This window comes from Phascolarctos cinereus, unplaced genomic scaffold (assembly GCF_003287225.1).
Source record: "Phascolarctos cinereus isolate Bilbo 61053 unplaced genomic scaffold, phaCin_HiC Scaffold_4;HRSCAF=312, whole genome shotgun sequence".
NCBI classification, from domain to species: Eukaryota; Metazoa; Chordata; class Mammalia; order Diprotodontia; family Phascolarctidae; genus Phascolarctos; species Phascolarctos cinereus.
Window position 1 is genome coordinate 608,934,369 of NW_027555847.1, and position 14,808 is coordinate 608,949,176.

A 14,808-nucleotide genomic window follows, 5' to 3' on the forward strand; every position below is an offset into this window, starting at 1 on the left:
CAAAGACATTTAAGGGGATTTTATGATTTATGTTTCCATATTTAAAACAGAAATGTTTTTACCTTTCCTAAGAAGACAATAATTATAATTAACATGAGAACAGAATTCCCCTATTGTTTTTTGCCATGCTTACTTACGCACACAGGATGGCAGCTGACCAGACCAATTGTGATCCTGTTGGCAGATCCGTACAGAAGAACCAATCAATCGAAAACCAGGATTACACTGATAAACAACTGTGTCTCTGTACCCATAATTTTCTCCAATGACTTGTCCATTCACAATGAGCTCTGGAATCCCACAATGACCCGCTGAAATAATGTTTACATAAATTGAGGGAGAAAAAAGTTAGTTGTCATTTTGACACCTTATTACATGGCTTAATTTCCTATTCTTGAAATGTATATTTAAAAGCTCCTCGAAGACAAAGAATGCTTCATTTCTGTCTTTGTATTATCAGCACCTAATACTTGTACCTGTAATACAGTAGGTACATAATAAAACATTATTGAATAGAATCTATATCTAATTTTAAAATAATTTACAAAGGAATTTACCTTATCTTTCTGATATTTTCTGTGTAAGAACACTGGATGACTTGCAGGCAAATTTACTATATTTTATATTACATTTTGATAATAGAGAAATAATCAGAATAGTATTTATCTTGCTATGAGAAATACCCAACAATAATATGGAGTAGAAATGTGGATCAAAACTTGACACAAAGCAAAACTGATTTCTCTTTCTACAGAAGGCAGACAATAATGCACAGGTTCAGAAAATAAATGGAATGTATAAGCAATGCAAAAAATAACATTTATTTACAGATCCTGTGCATTATTGCCTGCTTTCTGTAGAAAGAGAAATCAATTTTGCTTTGATAGTGGAAAAGATAATCTGAAAGTATCAATAAGGAATAGGGAGAATTCTGACTCCCTCACCTCAACCAGTGATTAGGAGAACAAGAGGAAAGTACTATTATCAGGAGAGAGCTAGGTCTCAGTGATGAAAGGAAATATGTTAATTGAGCAGAAAGCACCACTGAAAGGGCAAGCAGAATTTATTATCTACTCCAGACCTTGGTGGTTAGTGGCTTTCATATGCAGACTCCCACAGCATTCTCCTTCCTTCTTTAACAAGGTTCATTCCCACCCTGCAACTCCTGTCTTCACACCAGGGGCCTATAACATATTTATTAAGTATCCTTCAAATACACTAATTTTTCCCCTCTTCATTTTAATCAATTCACATGGCAAATTCCTCCACTACATTTCAGCTACACAGAGAGATTATTATAACTTTGATCTTGCTATAGCTCACAAGTTTCTACTTCCTGGTTCAAGAACTCTGAAATTTTATTTTATGATCACAAATCTTTAATCTTTCCATCTTTGCCTAAGCTTTACGATACTTACCTCCATCCTTTATTGTCAAAATGACCTTCAATTCCTCTAAAACTCAGTTCTTTCTCAGGCTAACTTCCCTGCACTGGATATATTCTTTTTCCTTCCCTATATGGAACCATTGGTGAATCAATCCAATCATTATCTTCTAGATTAAAATCCCTTGCTCCTCTTCTATTGTTGATAAAGCATGTATATTGTAGCAAAGCGTGTTAGGTCAACAGGAGCAATTCCACTTTAAGCTTCCATTCTGTGACCATGTAATTATTATGTAAGTTTTTTTGTTTGTTTTTGTTTTTCTGTAATATAAGCACTTGAACACTATAGTTTGATGTGTAATGTACTCAAAACCTGATAACTATTGGTGACTGTGTGTGTCCTAAATCTGGTAAACAACTGATAAACATTTGCTAATGACATTAGTTTTGATTTAAAGTTTCCTTTCATACAAGCTTAGGTAATTGATCACCAATCAGAATTTAAATGTAATTTGTAAATGGCTTAACCAGAACCATAAAAATCATTAGTGACCTCAGCCATCAGTCTGCTTCTGAGTGGTCAGAATAGATTCCTACATTCCCCACACTTCAAGATTGAAGCATCCATTGTTTACTGGAGGGCAGTGTCAACTGATGGAGACTTGCAAGAATGCCACCTCAAAGGGAGACGCACAGCCTTCACTTAGGCTAAGAGAGAACCCTAGCAGGAGCACTGGTAAAATACTTGCTTACCAGAACATTTAGAAGTCACGTTGGTGTTTCTTTCTGGAGGAATTGATGTTTGTTTCGTTGAATAAGTCAACAAAGTTAGATTGCATGCATTGATTGTTATAAATCTTATTAATGAATAAGTATATGTTAGAATAAAGTGCTTTTAACATTGGATTACTTCTAACCTCCTTCACTTCTATTCATGTGATGTTGATTGGAGGGTGAAAAAAAATCACAAAAATCATCTTCGCTAGGTCTGCTAAGAATTTAAATTTTCTAATCTTACCTGGGTCTCACTGCAGCAAGACAATCATTACACCATTCCCTAACGGATTTGTTATCCCTTTCTGCACAGCAGCCATTCCAAGCCTTCTTATTTCTCTTCAGGTCCTCTCTACTTAGGACCTAATACTTCATCAAAAAATTGCAGCCACTTCCCAAGAGCTTATTCCTTCCCCTCTTCTTCATTTCAAATCATTCAGATGTGTTCCTCAAATACTTCCTCTCCTTTACTCATCTCTGATGATCTCCTTATTCTTCACATATCTTGATTTCATTGCTTCTAGCCTTTTCCTAGAGATTATCCCCTTATCATTCTCTTCCTTATCTTGAACCTCTCTACCTCTACTGAGTCTTTCCCTTTTCAATGAAACTACTCTTCCAAAAGTTACCAGAGATCTCTTAATTGACAAATATAACAGTCTTATCTCAATCCTCATTACTCTTGATATCTCTGCAGCCTTTGAGACTAGTAGATTGCTCCTCCTGGATCCTCCCTCTAGCTTTTCATTACATTGCTCTCTGCTGATTTTCCTTTCTGCCTGATTGCTTCTTTTCAGTCTCATTTTCGGATGTTCAAAGGATCTCATTCCATTCCCATTTCTCCAACAGATTGTCTTCTCTGTCATATTCATTCTAACGCTTATTCTTAATCTCCCCCTTTCTACTGTCCATGTATTCCCCAGCCTGAAAAAAACGTGACTTGATCCTTTCCTCACTATCATCCTATATCTCTTCTGCCATTTGTAGGTAAACTCCTCAAAAAGGTCATCTACAATCGATATCTCCACTTCTCTCCCTTTCTTCTTAACTCCATACAATCCTGCTGCTGACTTTATCATTTTGCCAAAACTGTTCTCTCCAAGGTTACCAATGATCTCTTGGTTGCCAAATCCCATGGCCTTTTCTGTGTCCTTGTTCTCTTGGTCCTCTCTGCAGCCTTTGACACTGCTGATCATCCTCTTCTCCTGGATACTCTCTTCTCTCTAGATTTTGAAACACTGGATCTCCTTCAACCTATCTGACCTCTCCTCAGTCTCATTTGTTGAATCCTCATCCAAAACATGCCTTCGAAACATAACCATAACTTCAGAGTTCTGTCCTAGGGCTTCTTCTATTTTCTCTCTACGCTACTTCATCTGGTAACTTCAACACCAACCATGGATTAAGTTACCATCTCTATGCAGAAGGTTCCCAGATCTTCCTATCCAGTCCCAAGACCTCCAATCTTACATTTCCAGCTGCCTTTCAAATATCTCAAACTAGATGTCCAGTAGATATCTTAAACCAAACATGTCAAAAATGGAAATTATCATCTCTCACCCTAAACCTTCCCTCTTCCTTAACTTCTTTATTATTGTAGAAAGCAACACAAAGCAACATTATCTTCCCTGTCCCTTAGGCTCACAATGTGGGAGTTATCCTCAACTCCTCACTATCCTTTCTTCCCATTCCACACCTCCAAATTCAAGTTGTTACCAAGGCTTGTTGATTTCATCTCTTCAATTTATGCCTGCTTCTCTCCTCTGACACTGTCACCACTCCAGTGCAAGCCCTCATTACCTCACTTGGGCTACTGCAATAACCTGTAGATCTACTCGTGGGGCTACCTGTTTCAAGTCTCTCTCCATTCAAATCCATCCCTCATTCAGGCACAGAAGTGATTTTCTTAAAGCACAGGTCTGACCACGTCAACCTCCCTCCCCCAAATCAACGAACTCCAGTGGCTTCCTGTCACCTCTAGGATCAAATACAAAATGCTTTTTTGACATCCAAAGCCTTTCATAACCTTAGCCCTTCTTAACTTTCCAGTCTTCTTATACCTTATTCTCCACCACATACTTTTTGATCCAGTTATATTGGCCTCCTGGCTGTTCCATAAACAAGATACATTATCTCTTACTTCTGAGAATTTCTCCAGCTGTCCCCCATGCCTGAAATTCTCTTCCTCTTCAACTCTGCCTGTGGACTTCCTTGGTTTAAGTCCCAACTAAAATTCTATCTTTTATTGGAAGCCTTTCCCAACCCTTCTTCAGGCTAGTACCTTCCCTCTGCTAATTATTTCCTATTCTACATATAGTATGCTTTATACATACATATATATATGTGTGTGTGTGTGTGTGTGTATATATATATATATATATTTTTTTTCCTTTGCATGTTGTCACCCACATTGGATTGTGAGTTCCTAGAGGGCAGGGACTGTCTTTTGATACTTCTTGTATCCCTAGAACTTAGTATGGTGCCTGGCACAAACAGGTGCTTAATATATGTTTGTTGATTGGTTATTCATCCATGTCATTTCCACTAACCATATGTATTCTCTGAGGCTCTGTCCTGGGCCTCCGATTTTTTTTTTCTCTCTGTTATCTCATTTGGTGAACTCATCAATTCCCACGGATCCAGTTACTCTCTCTATGCACATGATTCCCATAATTATATATCTAGTGCTATGGATAATCTCTCTCCTGAGTCTCAGACCCTGAATCTCCAACTGTCATTTGCACATTTTTAACTGGATATGTCATAGGTATTTCAAATTCAAATTGCTAAAATGGAACTCATTTTCAAATTAGACTTTAAAATAAAAACAGGATTCGAACTCCAGAAATTTCTAGAAGTTGAACTCCTTTATGGTCAGTCAATCAAACAATCATTTGTCAAGAACCTACCACCCCTGTAGCTTTACTCATTATGGAATATGTCTCCATAATTCCTACCTCCTCCTCCCTACTTCTTCCATTAGTGAGATCCTCCTGGAGCCTCCCCTCTGTGGAGGGGCCGGACTGGCCTGCCTTTATTTCTCTACCAGCCCTGATTTTCTTTAGACCTCAAAGCCATGTTTCAGAGCTGGGTACTTTCATTCCTCACCCCAACCCCTGTTTCAACTCCCTTTTGTGTATTTTCTTCCCTGATTAGAATATAAGCTCCTTGAAGTCAGGGACTGTCTTTATTTTTGCTTTTACTTGTATATCCTGGGCTTAATAACACAGTGAATTGATCCTCATATATCCTAAGCTCAAAATGCTTCCTCATTCTGGTCACTCTTTTCTGAATATTCTTCAGCTTACCAATGTTCTTCTTAATCTATGATAGCCAGTGTTTTTGATTTTTTGTTTTGTTTTTTAAAGCAAATTAGAATGTGTTCCAAATCTTATATAGGTGACAGCTATTATTTCTGTAGACTTGATCTGCCCCATCTTATTATTCATAGTTCCCTAAACATTTATAGTGTCTTTCCTTTGTCTCCTGTTATACCCTGTACTTGAAATATCCTCTTCTCATGTCAAAATTCTTCAAGATCCAACTGAAATGTCATCTTTTTCATGAAGCCTGCCCTGAATCGTCAACAGATTGTGATAATTCCTTTGAACACTCACAGATCTTTGCTCCTCTCTTACAACACATGGCTATTTATGTATTTATTGCATCAAGCCCTAGCTACTTAGTTTCATGAGACCAAGGCCTGGGTGTTACTTATTTTTGCATTCCTCTATCCAGAGGTTCCCAAATTTATTTGGCCTACTGCCCTCTTTGAAAAAAATTACTCATGTCCTGTTGGGGTTAGGTTAGGTTAACCCTTATTTTTATTCAACATCCCGAAATTGTACCTGAGGCTGCTACGCAGCCCCCTCCCCATCGTTCCAGCTCCCCTGAGGGGGCGGTATCACCCACTTTGGGAACCTATGCACACTTAGATATACTCTTTGTCATTGTAGGTATTCATTTTAAAAGTACTGAATTTAGAGATTGTCAAAAGGTAGAATAAGATGCTTCTGGAGGAAGTTACGGATTGCTCGTGACCGCAGGTCTTCAATCAAAGGCTGGATGATCATGTATATTGTACTGGTGAATTCCTGATGACTACTGAGATCTTTTCCAACTCATAATGCAATGATTTTATGATTTTATGAATGGAATGGATGTGCCTCCCTGATTCCTTCAAGTTTCAGCTGATATCTCACATTCTACAATCCTCTTTTTTTTTGTCTCCCCCTTCCCACCTGCTAGTGCCTTGCCTCTGCATTAACTTCCATTTACATTGTATGTACCTTGTATATGTATAGTTATTTGCTTGTTGTCTACCCCATTGGAATGTGACCTCCTTAAGGACAGGAGCTTATTTTCTTGCATTTTTTTGCGCCCCCCCCCCCAGGGTAGCCTTGCATAGAATTATGAATACTTGGTGACTGACTGACATAATTCATTTCACAATTTTTACATTTCAGTTTATCTCAATGGTTTTTCTGGGGGGCCTATTTTGTACCTTTACAAAAAAATACTGACTTTTCTGTTTCATGTTTTCTTTCCAAACCTGTTGCTCAATCTAGCTCTCTGCTTTTCCAAATTTATGACTACTCAAGCTAAATTTATGACTACTTACTAAAATGAGATTACATTTTTTGGGGGGGAGGGGTTAAGGCAACAGGGGTTAAGTGACTTGCCCTGAGTCACACTGCTAGTAAGTGTCAAGTATTTGAGGCTGGATTTGAATTCAGGTCTTCCTGACTCCGAGAGCAGTGCTTTATCCACTGCACCACCTAGTTGCCCCTAAACTGATATTACATTGAGTAAACTAGCATTTGATAACAGAAAATACACCACTAAGGGAGTTATGAAGAAAAACATGATACCTGTAATTCTTTTAGATATATACAGGTTATTCACTATGCTTTCCTTTTTGATTACTTTGAATTGCTATCTAATATTTGTTATAGATTTTCCCCTGAAAAGAGAATTTTTCTTCTCCCTTTATGAAAATAGTATAAAATCATTGTGACTATCAGATTGTAACCCAGAATATACAGAAAAAGGAGTGTGAAATCATAGAGAAGAGTATTTTTTTCATTCCTTAATCTATACAATACCACCCTTAGATAAAAACCTTCTCTTCCTTGCTCCCCTATTCCCATGGGCTGAAAAGAAGTGAAGATATTTTGGCTCCCAGAGAGACCTCTGAAAATAGGTCAAAAAGATGGTTACCTACGCCCCTTACTTATGTCTTTATAACTTACAGAGAAACAACATAATTTTTTTTGAAGTATGTGTATATTTGGGTAATCTGCCAGAATTTTAAATCAATCAATCAATCTGAATACGTGTATATGTACACACGTGTGTATGTATGTATACATACATGTCACATTGATCATATTTAGATAATATAGAATTTGAAATTTTAAAAACCGCTTAATCATTTAAATTCTCTTAAGGTACAAACTCATATTCTTAATTTATACAAATATTAGCAGATTTGTGCTTGAGTAATATATTTTTTAAGTGCTGGAAAATTTTAAATTCTTTTATTTTTGTATTACCAAGGAGTTGTTTGAATGTATATATAGGATGGGGCCCCTGGCCTACTTTCACCATTTGAGTATGTCCAGTACTTGAATCCAGGGTGAAAAAAGACCCAGGGTTGAGCCTGAACCAAATCTCCTTCATACATGATCACTGGTTTTGAGGCCATATTTAAGCCAAAAACATCCAGAAAAGAAATTTTTGCACAGATCTAGAGAAGATCATAGTACTGATTGCTGCATCTTTTGGATGTAGAATATTCTAAAGAGCTAAGAAGTATTGTATCACCAAAGCTGCTAATACCTCTCCCCCCAAAATGATCTTTTCTTGTACATATACTTATATATATTTTCCCTAAAATAGAATGTAAGCTTCTTGAGAGTAGGCATTTTTTTTTACTTTTGTCTTTCTATCTAAGCACTTAATAGATGTTTACTGATGGACTGACTGACTTTGTGAGAACTATGTGGGTCAATCACGGATACTGATGGTCATTGTTCAACTGATAAAACCCATACAAGCAAACCAACTAGGTTGTCAGATAACATTAATCCTCTTGACTCAGTAACACATACTGAAAAAGTTTCACATTCCCATTTCTTCTACATTCCCATTTACTATTTTTGACAACTTTCTATAATTCTTTTCACACTTTGCCTAATAAAATTGTATTACTGGATTCTAAAGTATGCCAATTAGCAAATCTGCCTCAGAAAAACTGGGATTTAAACTAAAGGCTTCTGGCTATACTCTTTTAACTTACGAATAAAGATTGTATAATATGTGAATATTTTCAAGCTTATCATTAGGCATTTCCTATCTTCCTGCAGGCAAAAATGTGTCTTAAAATACTGAAATATAGGCATTTTGTCATTAATTTCTTTTTTATCAAGTATAAACCTAATTAGCACATAGAGCTAAATTGGGAACATTTAACAGTACTCTGTTTTCTTTGTAGTATTTTTATTAGGTTTGTTAAGGGAAAGATAAAAACTCTTTCCTACACAGGCAAGTTAGAAATTACTGCAGAAAATGTCCTTAGTATTTAATTCTACATGTATTCATATCCTTAAACCCTTTCTTTGGAGAAAAATGAACCATAAATCATGACAGCATTTTAATATTAAGAGAATTAACAAAGCATATTTGAAAAGAAGATGAAACATAAATCATGGCATTCTTTTAATACTAACAAAAAGAGTATAAGTAGATAAATATCTTCACCACTTTACTAGTGAGGAGTCTTTATAATATATTTTAAAAGAACTTAAAGTTTAAAAAAAAATCTACCAAAATTCTATTTCACAAATGGTACTGTAAAGATTTGGATGTAAATATAGTTAAATATAAATAAATTTTCTGCTATAGTCTGATTCTCATGCTTCCTTGTAGAATGTAATTTAACTTCACTTTTTGCAAGGGGATGCTAGTGAATAAGCTACTAAGCAGTAAGAAAGGTGTTCAGTAAGAGATCCGTGATAGATTATATATCTCTTGTCCTCTTACTGCCTTATCTGTATTTGAAGAAACTCATCACGATCATAAGTTTCTTTTTTTTTTTATTCTAGCAACTCAATGGTACCTTCTAATGTACTAAGATGTTGCAGACTGTGTTGCTGAAAGGAGTGCTCACACCAAAGAAACTATAGATCATTCAAGAAAAAAATGACTAATTATATTAATATGAAATTAAAACTCTGGAAATTTCAAGATGTCCAAAAGTTTCTTAAGAGAAAGATACTGACATATGTTACTCTTCTTCTTCATTCACTTACACTCATACTATCAATATGACTGTTTTATTTTTACATCAAAGCCTAAAAAACAAATCCAAATCATACTGTAGAATTACACAATCCAGAGTAAAAAAAAACACAAAACATAACACAAATTAAAGTTAAAATGCTGGAGCAATAATGCATTCATTGAACATTTAGTCAATAGTCAGTTGATATATATTTTGCATGAGCTGAATATGGTTAATGTTAGTCCAATCATATATTTACATGTTATTCTAACTTTCAATGAATTTTCCCCATGGTTCTATTCACCATACCTGAAGGAAAATGGTACTCTAAGATGATAGAATGTAGAGTTAGAAAGTAACTAAGCAATCACCTGGCCTCATCCCTCATTTTACATGAGTTTACATGAGGTTAATGTCAAATTTCTCATAAAGACTGCTAGTTGATTAATTTCAGCCTTAAGAGCTTTTTCTATTGTGTGCTATTTGATACATACAATGTATCCCAAAGTCTTAGTGAAGTTTGAAATACCTGTTTTAAGACTTTTGGGGCACCCTGAATTTCCTTACTTTATGATAATAATAATAATAATAATAATAATAATAGTAGTAGCAGTAGTAGTAGTAGCAGCTAACACAGATTGTGCTTTGTACTACACAAAGTCCCTCTCCCACAACACCCCATTGAGATAGGTAATGGAAGTATTATCCTAATTTTATAGATGAGAAACCTAAAATTCAGTAAATTTCAGGGATTTTCACACTGACATGTATCAGGTTAGGACTCAAGTCCAGATCTTTTGAATCCAAATCACAGAATCAAAGATTCACAGAATCTCAGAGTTAGAAGGGCTTTCAGAGGCTATCTTTTCAGCCCATACTTGAACAAAAATCCCCTCTGCAACAAAGAAAATTGTTCATCCAGTCTTTGCCTGAGGAACTCTGGTAAGAAGATATATGATTTCTCTTGATATGGCTCATTCTACTTTTTGACAGATTGAGTTAAAATCTGTCTCTTAATATTTTCAACTCATTGATTGTATTTCTGCCTTCTGGAACCAAAAGGAAGTCTAATTCATCTTCCACTGCAATAGCTATTCAAATACTTAAAAGATACCTATATTCTTATATCTTTTCTTATCCAGACTAAATATTCTTTATCCCTACTTCTTTTAGCATTTATGTGTGTACCTACACATATGTATATATGTACACATATGTATATAAGCACAATGCATAAATATAAGCATGCATATATGTATGTTATATGTTATCTCTATCTAATCTCAACATCCCTCAACATCTTGGTGCCATACTATGAAGATTCTCCTACTAAATAATGCCTTTGCTAATCTATATAGCACCCCCATTGGGCTACTTTTCCCAACTCCTACTTGCATTATAAGGCTGATTACCTAGACATTGGCTGGCTACTTTTTTCTTTTTCTAGGGCTAACATAGGGAAGATGGGGGTGGTTTTCTAATGCTGTCATTCATAAGGCCCAAAGAAGACATTCATCATTTATTACCTGCCAGCTTTATTATTTATCTTTTATGATGGGATATGTGTTGAAATTACATAATAAAAATAATTGGTACAAAAAAACTTTGACAGAATCTGAGATCCATAAAATCAGAGATAAATTCTCACATGAGTGCGTACAGAGTCCAACAAAAAATGTGTTCAAGCTTAGGGAACACATTTGTCAAAGAGATATCTTATAGCTCCTGATTGAAAGGAGGGTATGTCATGGCTCCATTTCTGAAGTCCTTATGAAATTCTTCTGTCTTATAATTCTCTTCTGGGCTCCAAGAGAGAGGGCCCTTGGAGAGTCTAGAGGCTGCCCCTCTTAGGTATGTCTAGTTTATCCTCCACTACAGATGTAGATATTGCTATTATTAGACCTTGATTTTCCAGGGGCATTGTTAGTTTTGTTGATGGAAAATTCAAATATCCCATCAATTTGACAGTCCCAATGTGACACTTCTTGTGGGCTCAACACCTCCCCTACTTCATTATCTGCTGTGGTGTTCTGGTACAAGTACAAGAAATTGGTCACTACACGCTCCTAAAGTTTTGATAAAAGACATAAATGAAACAGTCCCTGCCCTCAAAAAGATTACATTCTATCAGGGGAAGGAAACAATATGCACATGAAGAAGTATATATGCAAATTATACTAAAATAAATACAGTTTAATTTCCTTTTTTTTTTTTGAGGAAGAAAGAGCCAGAGGGAATAATAACAACACTTACCTTGCAGGGTTGTTGTGAGGATCAAATGAGATAATATTTGTATAGTGCTTAGCACACTGCTTGGAACATGGTAGGTACTATATAAATGATTATAATGTTATATCTATATGCTATATAGACATAAATATAAATTTTCTTCCTTCCCTTCCCCATTATTAAAAATGTTAAACAAAAGGGGTCACTAGAAGCTTCCATTAGAGAGTACTTTTCACATATGACCATGAAGACACCTCTGAATCTAACTGTATGATAATCTATCCCATACCTCTCCATCTTGTCCATAAAGCTGCCACGAAAGATTTTATTAAATATTTTAGCCAAGTAGTTTCTATAGTGCTGTTATACTCTATCATAATACACAATGAATGTAACTTCATGAGCATTTTAAAGAGAAATTTTAAAAACGCCTTTTCTCATTTTTCTTGCTTCCTAATTTTGTAAGAAATAATGATATGTAAACTAAGTAGGGTAATTAAAGTATGTACCTAAGCATCTGGTTTCAGTTCCACTCCAGAGTCCAGAAGAAAGGCATTCTCTTACAGTTGAGCCAACAAGCATGTACCCTGAATCACAGGTAAAGATAGCTGTTGATCCATATGAGATTTGAGTTCCAATCTTGTTTCCATTTGGAGGTGTAGGAAGTTCTCCACAAGAAATAACTTTAAAAAAGTTGAATAATTTTAGAAATTAATATTCTATGCATAGTTTTATAAAACAATATTATCAATCCACAGTATCACTTACTCATTTAAGTTGGAGATTGTAATACATGACAGAAATGGTCTTGCAACTTTACAGAAGAAAATCGAACAAGTCATGTTGACAACTTACTTCTTGAAAAACTTCCCCTTGGGGGAGCTATTTTTCAGGTCAGGACAAATCAAGGGGCTAATATGTTGAAATGCTCTGGGCCTATTTGTTTGTAAAATTAAAATGTACTTGTTGAATAAAAGATACTTCAACAAAGAGCCTAGATAGCACAATTAGAAAGAGAAAATCTGGGGTGATGGTGTACAAGAGAAACATTTCAAACTTGGGGACTAGTTAATATGATTTAATAATATATTTTAATATGGTTATATATTTCATGTTTTACATCACATATGTCATAGTCACTTATTTAATGTACAAATTATGCATATTCTTACAACACAGAGCACCAAAAAGAATCATGAACTGCTAAACAAAATATGAGAATTTCAAATCAGAAACTTCAGGATATTAATTTCTAGTCACCAACAAAAAAGTTTTCATTATGTATTTTCTTACACATGGCACTCTTCTAATTTGTGCAATCATCATAAACCTACACAACCTCTGCTTTCATTAGTTTTCTAAATTGTAGAATGAAGATGTCCATGCTCTACTTACCACAGAGGAACATTCTTAGGATTTCTCAGAAAGGGCTTTTAGATGGTTTGATTTCCCAAAATGCAAAACTTTTTATTGAGCTACTTTGGGGTTCCCATATAAAATGGTACTGCCGTTCTGAAGAATGTGTATATTCACTTAAACAGAAAACTCAAGCTAAGTTATAATACAGCAACTCGTTAGTGCAATTATTTGAAAAGAGAAAATGGCTCAGGTTATTTTCAATGCTATTTTCTGTTTTTCCATCAAAGTCTGCTTTAAGCATTTCAGTAAGTAGGTTCATATACTCTTTAGTATTACCTCTTCTAGTTACTAAATAATTGCTATTATGTAGGACTTCAAGGGAAATCAATATTTATGATTTTGTCTATTTTGTACTTTTAAGGGAAATTCTTTTTGAAAGTCATTAAACTTTATAGATAGTGCAATACTAGATTTCAAAAACTGTTATTCAGTTTTTTTTAATATTTTCATTTTTTAGGGAATGATTTATTTACTTGTCAGGGCAAGCAGCTAATTTTCATTTGTCACAAAGTATTAGAGATTTGGCTATATTTGTTATTGTAACTTCTGTCAGTTTACTGTTACATGCTAGATATAATGAGTTAGAACCCTCATCTATTTTCAGTAGTCTTTAGAATATTAGAGCTGAAATACTGGGCAATGAATTCATGGCCTACATAATTCTGAAGTTAAATTCTGTCACAGTTCCAGCCACTTGAATAGACTAATGCATAGAATACTGGCTTGTGCATCATATAACCTGCCGCCTATTCTCATATTGTCATTGATCAGTTTTGAGAACTTGAGCAAAATACCTAACTGCTAAATGCCTCAGCTGTCTTATTTGTAAAAATAAGCATGGTGACAGCTACTTCAACTAACTCATGATGTTATCATGGAAGTAAAATGACACAAAGTTTGTGTAAAATGAAGTAGAATTCTTTTAATGCAAGGTTTTATTATTTTTTGTTTTTATCATCATCATCATCATCATCATTATCATCATCATCATCATCATCATATGGTGCATGGAGACCTGGTGTTAGAGTCCAGAGGACTTATGTTCAAGTTCTTCCTCCGACACATATTCGCTGAGTGTCCATGGGTAAGTCATTTAGCTTCTCAGTGTCCAAGACAACTATCTGAGAAGATAAGTTAGAGATATACTGATATACAACCAGTGGAAGTAATAATGGCATCAGGAAATCCCCATGATAATACGGTTACAGGTCCGAATAATAACAGATTAATAATAAATATATTATTATCATCATCTTGATTATCACAGGTCTAGCACCCATATCTGATAGTACTAGTTGATATGTTATTTGTGTGTTTTGGGAAACAAAAGACAATTCATCAAATTAGCATTTCAATCACCTGGTATTTTTCATATGAAAATCACACAGTAGGGGAATAAAAAACTAGAGAAGTAAATACTCACTTTGACAGTATGGTCTTTCATTTCTCCAGCTCCAAGTCCCATTAGCAAGGCATTCGATAGATGCTGGGCCTAATCCATGATAACCAGGGTCACAGCTAAAAACTACTTTAGTTTTATACTCATAATGGGAGCCGTTCACAATTCGCCACCTTCCATGTTCCAATGAGAAGGAATTAATGCTTGGGCAAGTAACAACTATATGAATAAAAAACACATTGTCTTAATTAATTCAATCTTTTAGTTGTTAGAGAAATATTTTTTGAATATCTATTTTGTGCTTGACTAATGAATTAT

General features: G+C 35.0%; 1 long non-coding RNA gene across 1 annotated transcript; it reads right to left on the minus strand.

Annotated features, from left to right (window-relative positions):
- Window positions 1–143: 143 nt before the first annotated feature.
- On the minus strand, window positions 144–14,699 carry LOC144457027 (uncharacterized). Its single transcript, XR_013486310.1, has 3 exons — window positions 14,515–14,699; window positions 12,182–12,355; window positions 144–311 (listed from the first exon to the last, which is right to left on the minus strand). It is a non-coding gene; the product is annotated as an uncharacterized LOC144457027 (long non-coding RNA).
- Between the last annotated feature and the right edge of the window lie 109 nt (window positions 14,700–14,808).